At 40.4% G+C, this 12,736-nt stretch overlaps 1 protein-coding gene across 4 annotated transcripts in view; it reads left to right on the forward strand.

Annotated features, from left to right (window-relative positions):
• PHACTR1 (phosphatase and actin regulator 1) overlaps positions 1 to 12,736 on the forward strand; it is a 550,848-nt gene that overhangs the window by 145,342 nt on the left and 392,770 nt on the right. The window lies entirely within an intron of this gene.

The raw sequence follows: 12,736 nt of genomic DNA on the forward strand, positions 1-12,736 counted from the left end.
GCTGTGCGTCATAGCTGTGCGAGAATGAATGCTTTTCTTTACACATTAGCAAGGAACTGCCAATCAGCTTTGCACGTTCCAAGGCCATGGTGGCATTATTGTGCCCGAAATACACTTGTCAATGCTGACATCATATTAGTAGGTCATCACAATGAGGGGCTGTACACAGTGTCAGAATTACGAGGGGTATAGAATAGACGTCGTAAGCAAGAAGAAAGTCTGTACTTACTCCCACTCTATACGGTTGATTTGTACCATAGTGAACTAGACAGGGACATATTATTACCCGCATGAATCACTGGGGTAAGCAATGTCAAGTTCTTTCGAGATAGACGGACTTGAATATGTACTTTATCACAATTAAGAATAATTGCCTATTAGTATTTGGACTCAGATCATGGACAGACTGACCAAAACTCAAGCCAGCGCTCTCGTCTCAATGTGAATGTGTGTTTACACTCAATGCATCCAGAGAGGCTAACAGTTTCTTTTTTAGGAGTTAAGTTTGGCGCCAACGAGAAGAAATGAGCTGAGCTTTGCAGGGCATAATTAAGGAAAACAATCTATTCAATTGTTAAGCAATACAGGAACATAGATTTATTCTGCACATTTGATCATGCCTTATAAATACAGGAATAGATTAATCTAGGAATTTTATGTTTATACCGCAACAGCAACATGTTAATGTGTGAAATGTGCATTTCCGTAATGTACAAGGTAGCAGTGTGTCTGCATTGCAGTAGGAAGTCCACTAATGCATAGAGCTAGGGCGACTGAAGGAGTGAGGCTCCGGCTCCTTTAGCTGGGACATAAATTATGTGTCGTGAATTAGCTTTGAAGCCCATTGTTCACATTGTGATGAATTATTCATTTCAGTTAATTAGTCTCAGTGTTGACTACAAATAAAATACATTACAGACTCTGGGACTTGATAAAACTAATAATATTAAACATGTTTACTAATCACTTGGCGGATAAACAGAAGTTTGGAAATGGAAGTTTAGTGCAAAGAAGCCTCAATCGTACATTTTAATAAGGAAAGAAAATAGATCTAGAAAAAAATTCCTTTTGTATCGGTGGTGTTTTTTTTGTTCGTTGTGTTGCTAAAAAATTGACGTTTTCTCAATTAAAAAATTAAAAACTTAAGGCCAAATAATCACATTCTACATTTAGAGCTGCCAGTAAACATACAGGTGCATCTCACAAAATTAGAATATCATCAAAAAGTTAATTTATTTCAGTTCTTCAATACAAAAAGTGAAACTCATATATTATATAGAGTCATTACAAACAGAGTGATCTATTTCAAGTGTTTATTTCTGTTAATGTTGATGATTATGGCTTACAGTCAATGAAAACACAAAAGTCATTATCTCAGTAAATTAAAATAATTAACAAAAAACACCTGCAAAGCCTTCCTAAGCATTAAAAAGGTCCCTTAATCTGTTTCAGTAGGCTCCACAATCATGGGGAAGACCGCTGACTTGACAGTTGTCCAGAAGGCAGTCATTGACACACTCCACAAGATCCCAGAGTTCCAATTTTCATTTGGAAATCAAGGTCCCAGAGTCTGGAGGAAAGTGGAGAGGCCACAATCCAAGCTGCTTGAGGTCTAGTGTGAAGCTTCCACAATCAGTGATGGTTTGGGGAGCCATGTCATCTGCTGGTGTAGGTCCACTGTGTTTTATCAAGACCAAAGTCACCAGGAAATTTTAGAGCACTTCATGCTTCCCTCTGCCGACAAGCTTTTTGGAGATGGAAATTTTATTCTCCAGCAGGACTTGGCACCTGTCCACACTGCCAAAAGTACCAATTCCTGGTTTAAAAATAACAGTATCACTGTGCTTGATTGGCCAGCAAACTCGCCTGACCTTAACCCCATAGAGAATCTATAGGGTATTGTCAAGAGGAAGATGAGAGACACAAGACCCAACAATGAAGACGAGCTGAAGGCTGCTATCAAAGCAACCTGGGCTTCCATAACACCTCAGCAGTGCCACAGGCTGATCGCCTCCATGCCATGCCGCATTGATGCAGTAATTGATGCAAAAGGAGCCCCGACCAAGTATTGAGTGCATTTACTGAACATGCATTTCAGTAGGATAACATTTCAGATTTTAAAAACATTTTTCAAGCTGTTGTTATAAAGCATTCTAATTTACTGAGATAATGACTTTTGTGTTTTCATTGGCTGTAAGCCATAATCATCAACATTAGCAGAAATTAACACTTGAAATAGATCACTCTGTTTGTAATGACTCTATATAATATGAGTTTCACTTTTTGTACTGAAGAACTGAAATAAATTAACTTTTTGATGATATTCTAATTTAGTGAGATGCACCTGTATTAGGTTATGTTAATATTGTGTTTGGGCCACACGTCAGTGGGTCTGTTGGGGCTCCATCTAAAGCTCTGAAAACTGGATTGGAGCAGAAACCCCAATGTAGCCATTGACTTTAGTGAGGCTGACGCAGTAATTTTCTGCTGTCTGATCTTTGTTTAAGCAGTGTCCGCCATCTTGACTAGCATAAAGCGGACACCATTGCCTAAATAAAGGTCAGAAACAGCACAAAGTGACTCCGTCTGCCTCTTTAAAGTCAATGGCCTCATTGGGGGCTCCACCCAAATCCTATTTTTCACTGATTTAGATGGAAGCTCTGATGGAGCCACTGATGTGCTGGGCAAAGGCAACATGAACACAGTCTGAATATACAGCTTAATGCTTACTTTTGGTAGATTAGAAGCAAATGACTATACCACAGTAATGGGGCCTCTATGTACAAAGACATTTATAACCAGGCTCAGACTGGCCCACGGAGGAACAGGTGAATTCCCTGGGGGCCCTGTGCAGAAGTGAGCCCCTCTAACAAACGTTCCAGTTTACTATTATATAGAAGCTTAGGTAAATTTGTGAATGAGGGTAATGTAGTATTTGCTTGTAGCAAAACAGCGGGCCCCCAGAGTCATTGTTACTTTTGGGCCCATGCCCCCCCAGTCCGATACTGTTTATGACTGCCTGTGAAAGAAAGACTTAAGTGGAACTAAGAGCACCTGAAAGTTTTAAAAATATTTTCCAAGAAAAAAGTCAAAGGCACTACTCCACCCCTGCTCAACTTATAGTCTAGGGTGCCCATTGTTACATCATGTTTTCCAAAGGTTGATTATAAAGCTTGCATAGTTTAAGTATAAATTCTCAGGCCCCAAGGCAAAATATCTACCACGGCCCACAAGTACCAGTGTCCTTTATAGTACTGGTCTACTAATTTGGGGCAGAGGTGCCTAAATTCGATCACAATCTTTGCATTCTCTGCAGTTTGATCTTGCCAGGGGCTTTCGATCTTTAGGCCTTCCACCATCCAGTTGTTTCCAGTCCTTTTTAGCCTTCCCAGCAAAAAGGCATTGGGCTAAAATATTAAAAATGAACCTCCAACAAGAGGTGATAACGTGAGTCTTTACATACAGTATATTTACTTATATTTTTATTAATCCTCGCACCACACTTAGCTGCATGATAACTGCAATAGGAAGAAGGTGTAAAAGGATATATCTTCTGGATGAATAAATAATTGGGCATGTTTATATCCAGTATGCCAAACCTTGTCCCGGCGCCTTTCTATTTCTAAGATTTGGCACCCTCTTCACTCTATGTTATTCTAGTTAGCTAGCCAAGAGGGCATGTTCCACAACTCTTCTCTGTTGGCATCTTCATGAGGATCTCTCCATATTGGCTAATTAGTTTAGATTCACATGCAAGGAAGAAGGGACCATATCTCAGGAATGGAGAGGCACAGGAACAAAAAAAACTCAGGACAGTCCTGGTAAATTTGGGACTATTGGCAAACAATTGCATATAATGATAGGATTATACTCTGTTCACAATGGTGTCATGGTTCCAACCCATGAGAGCTTGTAGTTTGGTACTCCAAATTATCCAATGGAATGGAAATCTAATAGATTCCATATATATGATAGGGCACGCTAATAAATGAATCTGTAATATCTTACGCCAGTGTGAGCAAAGTATTACTTAGAGGTTCTGCGCTGAGGACCAGAAGCTTGAAACTATGGAATTATAAGCAATCTAGAAAGCCATTACCACAATCTGCAGAGTAAAAATAGATTATACTACCAGATGGTACTTCCTGCTCGAAAAACATGATTTTTAGAAAATTATACACTGTTGACAGTTTTAAATTAGCATTTGTATTACTGCAGATCGATTCTCAGAAATACCGCTTGGCTGTCAATCAAGAGCATTTTAGGAGCATTACAACGTGATCTGTAGTATGAAGTTAATGAGAGCAGAAACTAAATAAAGCATGAATACAGAAAGGCCTCCTGTTGCCCACTGCTTGCCAGTAACCATGTGAGAAACAGTAGGCAGCAATAAAGCAGATATGTAGTCTGCTATGAGAATCCATTCATTAATTATAATCTGCAATTGAGGTAAATTTATAGAACCAATGCGCAGACAAGCACCAAAGCAATATCACTGCGAAGAGGGAGATAGATGAAGAAAATGAAAATCAGCAGGATATTCTTCAAAATCACTATGCCACATGTCAAGGTTAAACTGCAGGACCGACTTATCAGTGTACCACAAGATCCCCAGGCTCTGAAACAATAATGGGCTAATTGTCCAGTGGAGAATAACCCTATTTGAACCTGACTTTAGAGCAATTCGCTTTCCATTAGCATCTATTTCTTAAGTTTAATCATAAATAATCTTTTTAGTCTTATTAATTAAAAGTCTTAAATATTTTTATAGATGGACAGTAGAATCCCTCAAATCATTTCCTTTACTGACACTGGATAGCTATATGGGCCAATTTACTAGGAACGCTTGTTCGTTGGGTGAAATGATTGTTAAGCTTGGTTAAAAATCATCATTCTCATGGTCCTTTAATCCGTTTGAAGGGGTCAACTACACATCCATGAGTACAATATGATATAATCGTTCTGTGCACTGTGACAGAGTCACTGGTGTTATATGTGAGGGGAGGTATGTGTCACTACGGCTGCTAGCCTGTGTTAACTGAACCAACAACTTTTCCGCAGCATGTTATGTGTTGGGGTGTAATCACCATTGTGAAGAGTGGTTTTGTGTGAATGTCATAAAGATCCGGTGGGAAGTCATTCACCCTACCTCCCCTCAGGGTGTGGCTGAGCAAGGTTAAATTCTCAGTCACTATTATTTTTTGTCTAGTTTGGTCTGGAGAGTGAAGCCTCCAGGCTGTGTGTGGTGAAGCCAGAGAGCAACACCAAAGGCCTGGTGTTTAGTGGGACTTAACTGTGCTACCCAGAGGGGGCGAAGCCCAGCTCGCTTATGGACTCTGCTATATTTTATCTTTTGTTTTCCCGTTATCCCGGAGAGGACTTGTTTATTTTTGTGGAGCGCTGCTGAAGTTTATGCCATATGATAAACCAGCAGGGAGTTAACCCGAGACGTGTGTCCTATGTCTGCCTCTGTGAGAGCCGAGCAAGTCGCTTTACCACAGTGCATAGAATATTACTGTTCTCAGCAGCAAATCTTGGTACACAAGACGATGCATTGCCAAAAAAGATGATTTTAAATAAAGCCTTAAAATCATTATAACCGACAAGTGAGCATTTTGCTGGTTCTTCAGGTAAAATCAGCCTGTTTAGACAGGCTGAAAATCAAGAATGAGCATTCCTAAGAATGCTCATTCCTTATTATTGGCAAGTGTAAATGCTCCCTGTAGCTAGATAAGATTCTAATTCAATGATCTCCAACCTTCCTTTCCATGAGAGCCACATTCAGGTCTTAGAGAGGGTTGAGAGCCACATCCAGATACTTCCCCTCGCCCTGAATATTGACGTACAGCTACCGCCTCCCCCATAATAGTGATACCATGCACTCCCATTCTCACAATAATGACAGTCAAAAAATTCCCCACAGAAATAACCCAGAGGAACTATACTTGCATCCAGGGGTTCCCACTTTGCCACCATTAGGTATTCTCGCATCAAGCACTCCCACCACAATATCACATTGAGCTCCTCTATCTGGCAGTATCATCCTATCTCCAGCTTAGAGTTACTTATCGTTCCAACCCCAAGGCCAGTATATGTGCATCCAGATCTGCTCTTCTGTGAGAGCAATGCAAAAAAAGTCACTATTTGAAGACTTGCTCTTCTTAATTGTTTGCTAGACCTGGTGATAATTCCCCAAGCTGGTAGACAGTCACGAGCCGCACATCATAGGCCTGCGAGCTACATGAGTTCCCGAGTCACATGTGGCGGATTCCTTCTCTAATTACATTGCATTTTACCTGCACATTCAACATATAAACCAACAAAACTATCTAATATGTATCCATAAGTCCATACATTTCACTTTTGCTTTTTTGTCAAGAATGCATTGGCATATGCGTAGTTTTTTTTAATTGTATAGGAAAGAACAGTGTGCTGTGATTTCCTATAAATAGGGCCACCGCAAAAAAAAGGATATACTACGATGAGCATAATTTTTTAGCAATGATGCCTGTATGGTATACAGTGAAATCTATCAGGCTTTTACATTTGGCATATACATTTCCTAATACAGAGGCTTACCAGTGAGAAAACAATGTGAATAGACCTATAGGCTATTAAACTTGGGGTTGTTTAGTTTGGAAAAAACAAAGGCTTAGAGTCAATCTTATTACAATGTACATATATATGAGGGGACAGTACAGAGATATTTCTAATGATCTTTTTTACGCTTATGCCTGTGACGGGGACAAGAAGGCATCCTCTACCTCTAGAGCAGGGATGTCAAATTCACAGACAGAGGGCCAAAATGAAAAAAAACTTGGACAAAGTCACAGGCCAACCAGTATACAGTATAATAGGCCCCACATAGTCCTCCATACAGAATAATAGGCCCACAAAGTCCTTCATACAGAATAATGGGCCCCACATACACCTCCACGCAGAATAATGGGCCCCACATAGTCCTCCATACAGAATAATGGGCCTCACATAGTCCTCCATACAGAATAATGGCCTCACATAGTCCTCCATACAGAATAATGGCCCCACATAGTCCTCCATACAGTATAATGGGCCCCAAATAGTCCTCCATACAGCATAATAGGCCCACATAGTCCTCCATACAGAATAATGGCCCCACATAGTCCTTCATACAGAATAATGGGTCCCACATAGTCCTCCATACAGAATAATGGGCCCACATATTCCTCCATACAGAATAATGGCCTCACATAATCCTCATACGGAATAATGGGCCCCAAGGTTCTTCTTTACCTCTCTTACCAAGGCTCTTCTCCCAAGATCGCTCAGTTTGGCTGGACGGCCTGGTCTAGGAAGACTTCTGGTGGTCCCAAACTTCTTCCATTTAAGGATTATGGAGGCAACTGTGCTCTTAGGAACCTTGAGTAATTCAGAAATTCTTTTGTAACCTTGGCCAGATCTGTGCCTTGCCACAATTCTGTCTCTGAGCTCCTTGGGCCAGTTCCTTAGAGCTCATGATTCTCATTTGGTCTGACACGCACTGTGAGCTGTGAGGTCTTATATAGACAGGTGTGTGCCTTTCCAAATCAAGTCCTATCAGTTTAAACACAGCTGGACTCCAATGAAGGAGTAGAACCATCTCAAGGAGGATCACAAGGAAATGGACAGCATGTGACTTAAATATGAGTGTCTTAGTAAAGGGTCTGAATACTTATGACCATGTGATATTTCAGTTTTTCTTTTTTAATATATTTGGAAAAATTTCTACATTTCTGTTTTTTTCAGTCAAGATGGGATGCAGAGTGTTCATTAATGAGAAAAAAAATGAACTTTTTAGAATTTACCAAATGGCTGCAATGACACAAAGAGTGAAAAATTTAAAGGGGTCTGAAAACTTTCCGTACCCACTGTATTAGGCTATAGGTTGAATTCAATAAAATTAAGTCCACCTTCAACCTTAAAACTATAAAATCTATGGATTGGCTTATATTAATGTAGTTTGTTGAGATATAGTATATTTTAAAATAATGTTTTCTTTAATTATTTTACCTTAAATGACTTTTAGTTATTCATAGGTTACAAATTATTAATAATTAATTGAGGATTTGTGGTTACTTTTGCTTCTTACAATACTTTTGCAGTTGATGCAATATTGTTGCGCATTAGAAGTCAAAGTGAATAGGTTGGATTGAATATATTTCTAAACTAATTGTTTTTTGTGAGCAGGCGCCGGGGAATCACTGTAACTTCCTGGCGCCTGCGCAATAGAACCCTGCGGCGCAGTGCACAGGTAGACGGGGCCGGGATGAAGCAAAGCGCGCTCTATGTGAGCGGCGTTTTGTGCATGACCGGGAAGTCAGAGAGCACAGTGCACGTCACAGGGCCTGTCACAGAGCCTTGTGATGTGCAGGGGAGGGGGAATATGATAATTAAGCATATAGGCGGGGATTTGGGGGAATAATAAGGACATATGCAGGGATTGCTTGGCGTCCTCCGGACGCCAAGCCTGTACGAAATTGAATTGATTTAAGCGCTTTTCTCTGCTATCAAACCTCTACTATGGGCCATACAGGTATGTATAGATTTACTTTTCTATACCCTGTATGCCCATAGTAGAGGTCTGATATCTCCAAAGTGGTGCCAGATTCCCTTTAAATCTGGTAATAAAGAAAGGAATGCGACCGCTGTAAGTATCCACAATCCGCAACTATCCAAGGAAAATCATCAGTGTCACAAAATCACGTGAATGTTGCTGCAGATTTCCCAGACAGAGGTCTAGCAGTGAATTTGGAATAAAAAAAAGCTATTCACCTGTGCGAGTGATTTTCTGGCCTCAGCTTCCAGGTGGTAGTACAGTAATTTCCTAAGGAAGTGAGTATTTTATTTTTTTATTAATTAATTTTAATTTTTCTTTAAGTTTTCACTTGCGGATTTTGCTATCTCCACTCTGTTACAGACCCAGTAAATCTGCATTCTTTACGCAGGTGAAATTGACATTCTGTGGATTGAAAAATCTACAAAACAGGTAAATTTTCATCTTGAAGATAAAAGCAATGTGTGGGTGCAAAAAGAGAAATCTCAACCATTTTGCTAGGACTGTATTCCATTGCAAATTTTCCATCCAAAAATCTGGACGAAAAATAAGCAAGAAAGCCGATATGTCAGAACATAACTCAAGATTGATGGAAGATGCATATGACAGGGAAAACAGTGCAGGGGTGGGGAAAGTGAATTGACATGTAGGCCGGGAACAGGAGTAGCTTTGTAGAAGTGTGGAAATAAGTCGGCCCAAAGGAGGCAGAATATAGAGGACGGCTGTGGCAAGAAGCAGATCTCTTGGCAGAAGAAAACAAAATGTACCCTGCTTTTAAAACAAAATAATAGTCCAGCTATGGTTTTTGTATTGGATTCATTACAGCAGGAGGTACAAAGAAAATACTAAAAATAGATTTAAAAGAGTTGTCCACTACTTGGACAACATCTTCTTAATTGCTATATTACCCTGCGTAAAATAATAACAGTCTATACTCAGTATTCGGCGTCTGGTGAGTACAGGAGTTGGCTTCTCATCTCTCGGGGCTCACATGACATTGTTATGCTATGTCAGCCCTGCAGACAATTACCAGCCGCTTCACCCTCACTTCCTCCGGATGTAACTGACATTTTGACTCAAGATATCTGCTATGGTCATTTTAAGCTTGGGTGATGCAATAAACTTGTTGGTTAATTTCATGCGGACAGAATCCCCGAGTAAGGGGATTTGTTCTCTGCCATAATAGTGTCTTTGAGCAAAGTGCAGCCTGGCTGAGGCAAGGACCCAAGATATATTGATGGATATAAATGTTTATTTAGTGGTTATGCCTTCAAGGATTCCTCTAAGCATATTTTTTCGTCTTCGGATCAATTATGCAAATGAAACTCTGATCAGAGTGGGAGCATAGTGCAATCCAATTCTCTCAGATTAGAAGATGGAGAAAAAAATGTCTCTATCTTCTCCATTCTGTCAGTGAGCGGAAATCGGATTGCACTTAGATGTCATCTGAGTGCAGTCAATGTTTCCCACTGACTTCTTGACTTACATGGCTGAGTGTGATCCGAATATCGAATCAAACTTGCGCCTGCAGTGAGTTTTTCATTGGACAGTCTCTGTCCGGGGAAAAAAATTGGACATATGCACGACCCCATAGACTAACATTGGTCCGAGTGCAATCCAGTGTTTTGTCTGATCACATTCGGACAGCAAATACGCTCGTGTGCCCTTGGCCTAAGGTTTACCTGTCATCAGGTGATACTTTATAAATGTCTAGGAGAATGGTCAAAGTTTTGTAATGTTACAATCTTCTTTAAAAAGTATTTGTAAAGTTTATTATGATGACAGTTTGTAACTTTACTTTGTGTGGTTGATACATGGCTGCTGTGTCCTTTCAAAGCAAATTGTGACATGGTTATTTTTGGGGTTCAGTCACTGACAAGCCTTTAGCGCAAATCTGCCTTCATGTACGTGTACTGTAATTTGTGTGGGTAAGCGTGCCTAGTAGTGATGAGCGAGCATTCTCGTTGCTCGAGATTTACGCGCATGCTCGGGTGAGCTTTAATACATGTGAGGAATGCCTATTTCTTAGGCATTCCTCACATGTATTAAAACTGTCAATCAGTCGCAAATCATGAGCATGGAGTGACTAAAACATAACACCCAAGCACACTGAAGATACTCGGTGAGCATCCGAGCATGCTCGCCAAAAGAGTTAACAGAACATACTCGCTCATCACTAGTGCCTATCATAAGTTAGGTGGTGCTAGTTGAAAATGCTGAGAATTTTAAAAGGATCACTGCCTGTAAAACTTCAAAGCAGCAGTAAAGCACATGAAATATTTGACAATAGCGTGAAGATCCATTGTTTCTGAAAAGTCTTTTGTTTCTATGACAACGGGAGAAAGTTACATGGTTTGATGATTAAAAAGAAGTCTCTGCATTTAGAAAGAAAAAAAAGTAATGCATTTATTTACACAGTTGCCTGAAACTTCTGTTCTGAGAGGTTCACGTGAGGACAGAATCCGCTGTCTGTGGTAGTTAGTTCTCATCAGCACAAGCCTATGTCATGCTCTTAAAATCTAGTTAGCAAAACATTGATCCTAACAATGGTCATATAACCGGCATTACCGAATGACTAAGCGTGACATATTCCCAAGGTGACGATACATTTACTCATCACATTGCAACATAATCCACAAGATGTACTCTTTCAATATACTCAGCCATCGGCTTTGGAGTGATATGTGCAAGTAACTGCTTTTGACCTCATATGGATTTTGTTACTTTTATTTCATAGGTCTCTTGATAATATTGCTAATTGTGTAATGGTGTGATAAAGGTTGCCCGGTATTTTAAAACAAGAATTGCTATGAATTACTGTTCATCTCCACTAATCTTGCAGTTTAAATGGTCCCTTAGTCTCATTTCACATGTCCAGTTGGCATCCGTTTGTAATGGATCAAATATTAAAAAAACTCATCTGTTACAAACGGAGCAAAAATGGATGCAAAATGTAAACTAAAGTTTATATATTTAGTGGATCCATTGTTAAAAATAAGCTATCTTCTTAAAAACAGACCCTTTGATTTCCATCTTGCATCCTTTTTTTTCTGTTTTAACAGATTCAGATTGTCTTTGAATTTCTCTAGTGTTCTGGACTTATGCAGTCCTAAAAAAATGGATCATTACTGGATAACATAACGTCACCATTCATTGTAATCTGTTTCCCTTAGGCGTCAATGTTAAAAAAAAAACAGATTCAGCTGCTGTTTTTTGTTGATTTTTTTTGCTTGGACAAAAAAGTTGTGCAGACTACCTTTTTTAATCCAACTAGAAAACATATAGCAGAAACGGAAGACCTTTTATGACACCTCCGTTCTCATTTATTTACATCTTTATTATCTCACAATAGATCCAGAAATGGCAATAAATACTGGACATATGGGTTATCCAATCCAGAAAAACATTGTGGGATACTATACATGGTAGGAAAATATCTTACAAATTGTGGCATGTAGAGGAACAGATATTAGGCATATATAGGGAGATTAAAGGGGTTGTCCAGTACTTTATTTTACCCCCCCCCCCCAATGTATCCCCCCGGGGCCCCTAAGACTTTTTCTAAATACCTTGCAGATAATGCCTGGTAGCGGCGCTATCACTGGCCGCTCACAGGCATCACATGACCCCCGGCTGCAGCCGGCTTTGACATCCGCTGATGTCACAACACGTGCTGGCAGCAGCCGGGGGTCTTTGTCTTACACGTTCCAGGTGGATGCCAGGCTGTGGGCGGGGGTTACCCCGCGCGTCACACCCGGCATCCACCGAGCGCTCTGCGTCTCCCCATTCATTGGGAAAGCGCGCGGTGGATGCTGGGTGTGACACGGGGGCTAACCCCGCCCACAACCCAGCAGCCACCGTGGGGAACCCAGCCCTGAGTCACGCCTCACTTGTCGTGACGCCAGCGCGGGGTCACTTGATGCCTGTGAGCGGCCACCGATAGCGCCACTCACAGGCATTATCTGCAACGTAAGGTATTTACAAAAAGTCTTAGGGGCCCCGGGGGAATACATTGGGGGGGGTAATCTAAAGTAGTGCATAACATCTTTAATTTCCGCAGTTTCTATATGTAATATTCTAATTGTAGTTATATTTGAATGATCATTGTACCTTTACCCAACTTATTGAAAGATAACGTACTAAACTGCCAGTGTGCAAATCTTT

The sequence above is a fragment of the Phyllobates terribilis genome, unplaced genomic scaffold, assembly GCF_046119375.1.
Source record: "Phyllobates terribilis strain yellow unplaced genomic scaffold, ASM4611937v1 Scaffold_4__5_contigs__length_816908805, whole genome shotgun sequence".
NCBI lineage: Eukaryota > Metazoa > Chordata > Amphibia > Anura > Dendrobatidae > Phyllobates > Phyllobates terribilis.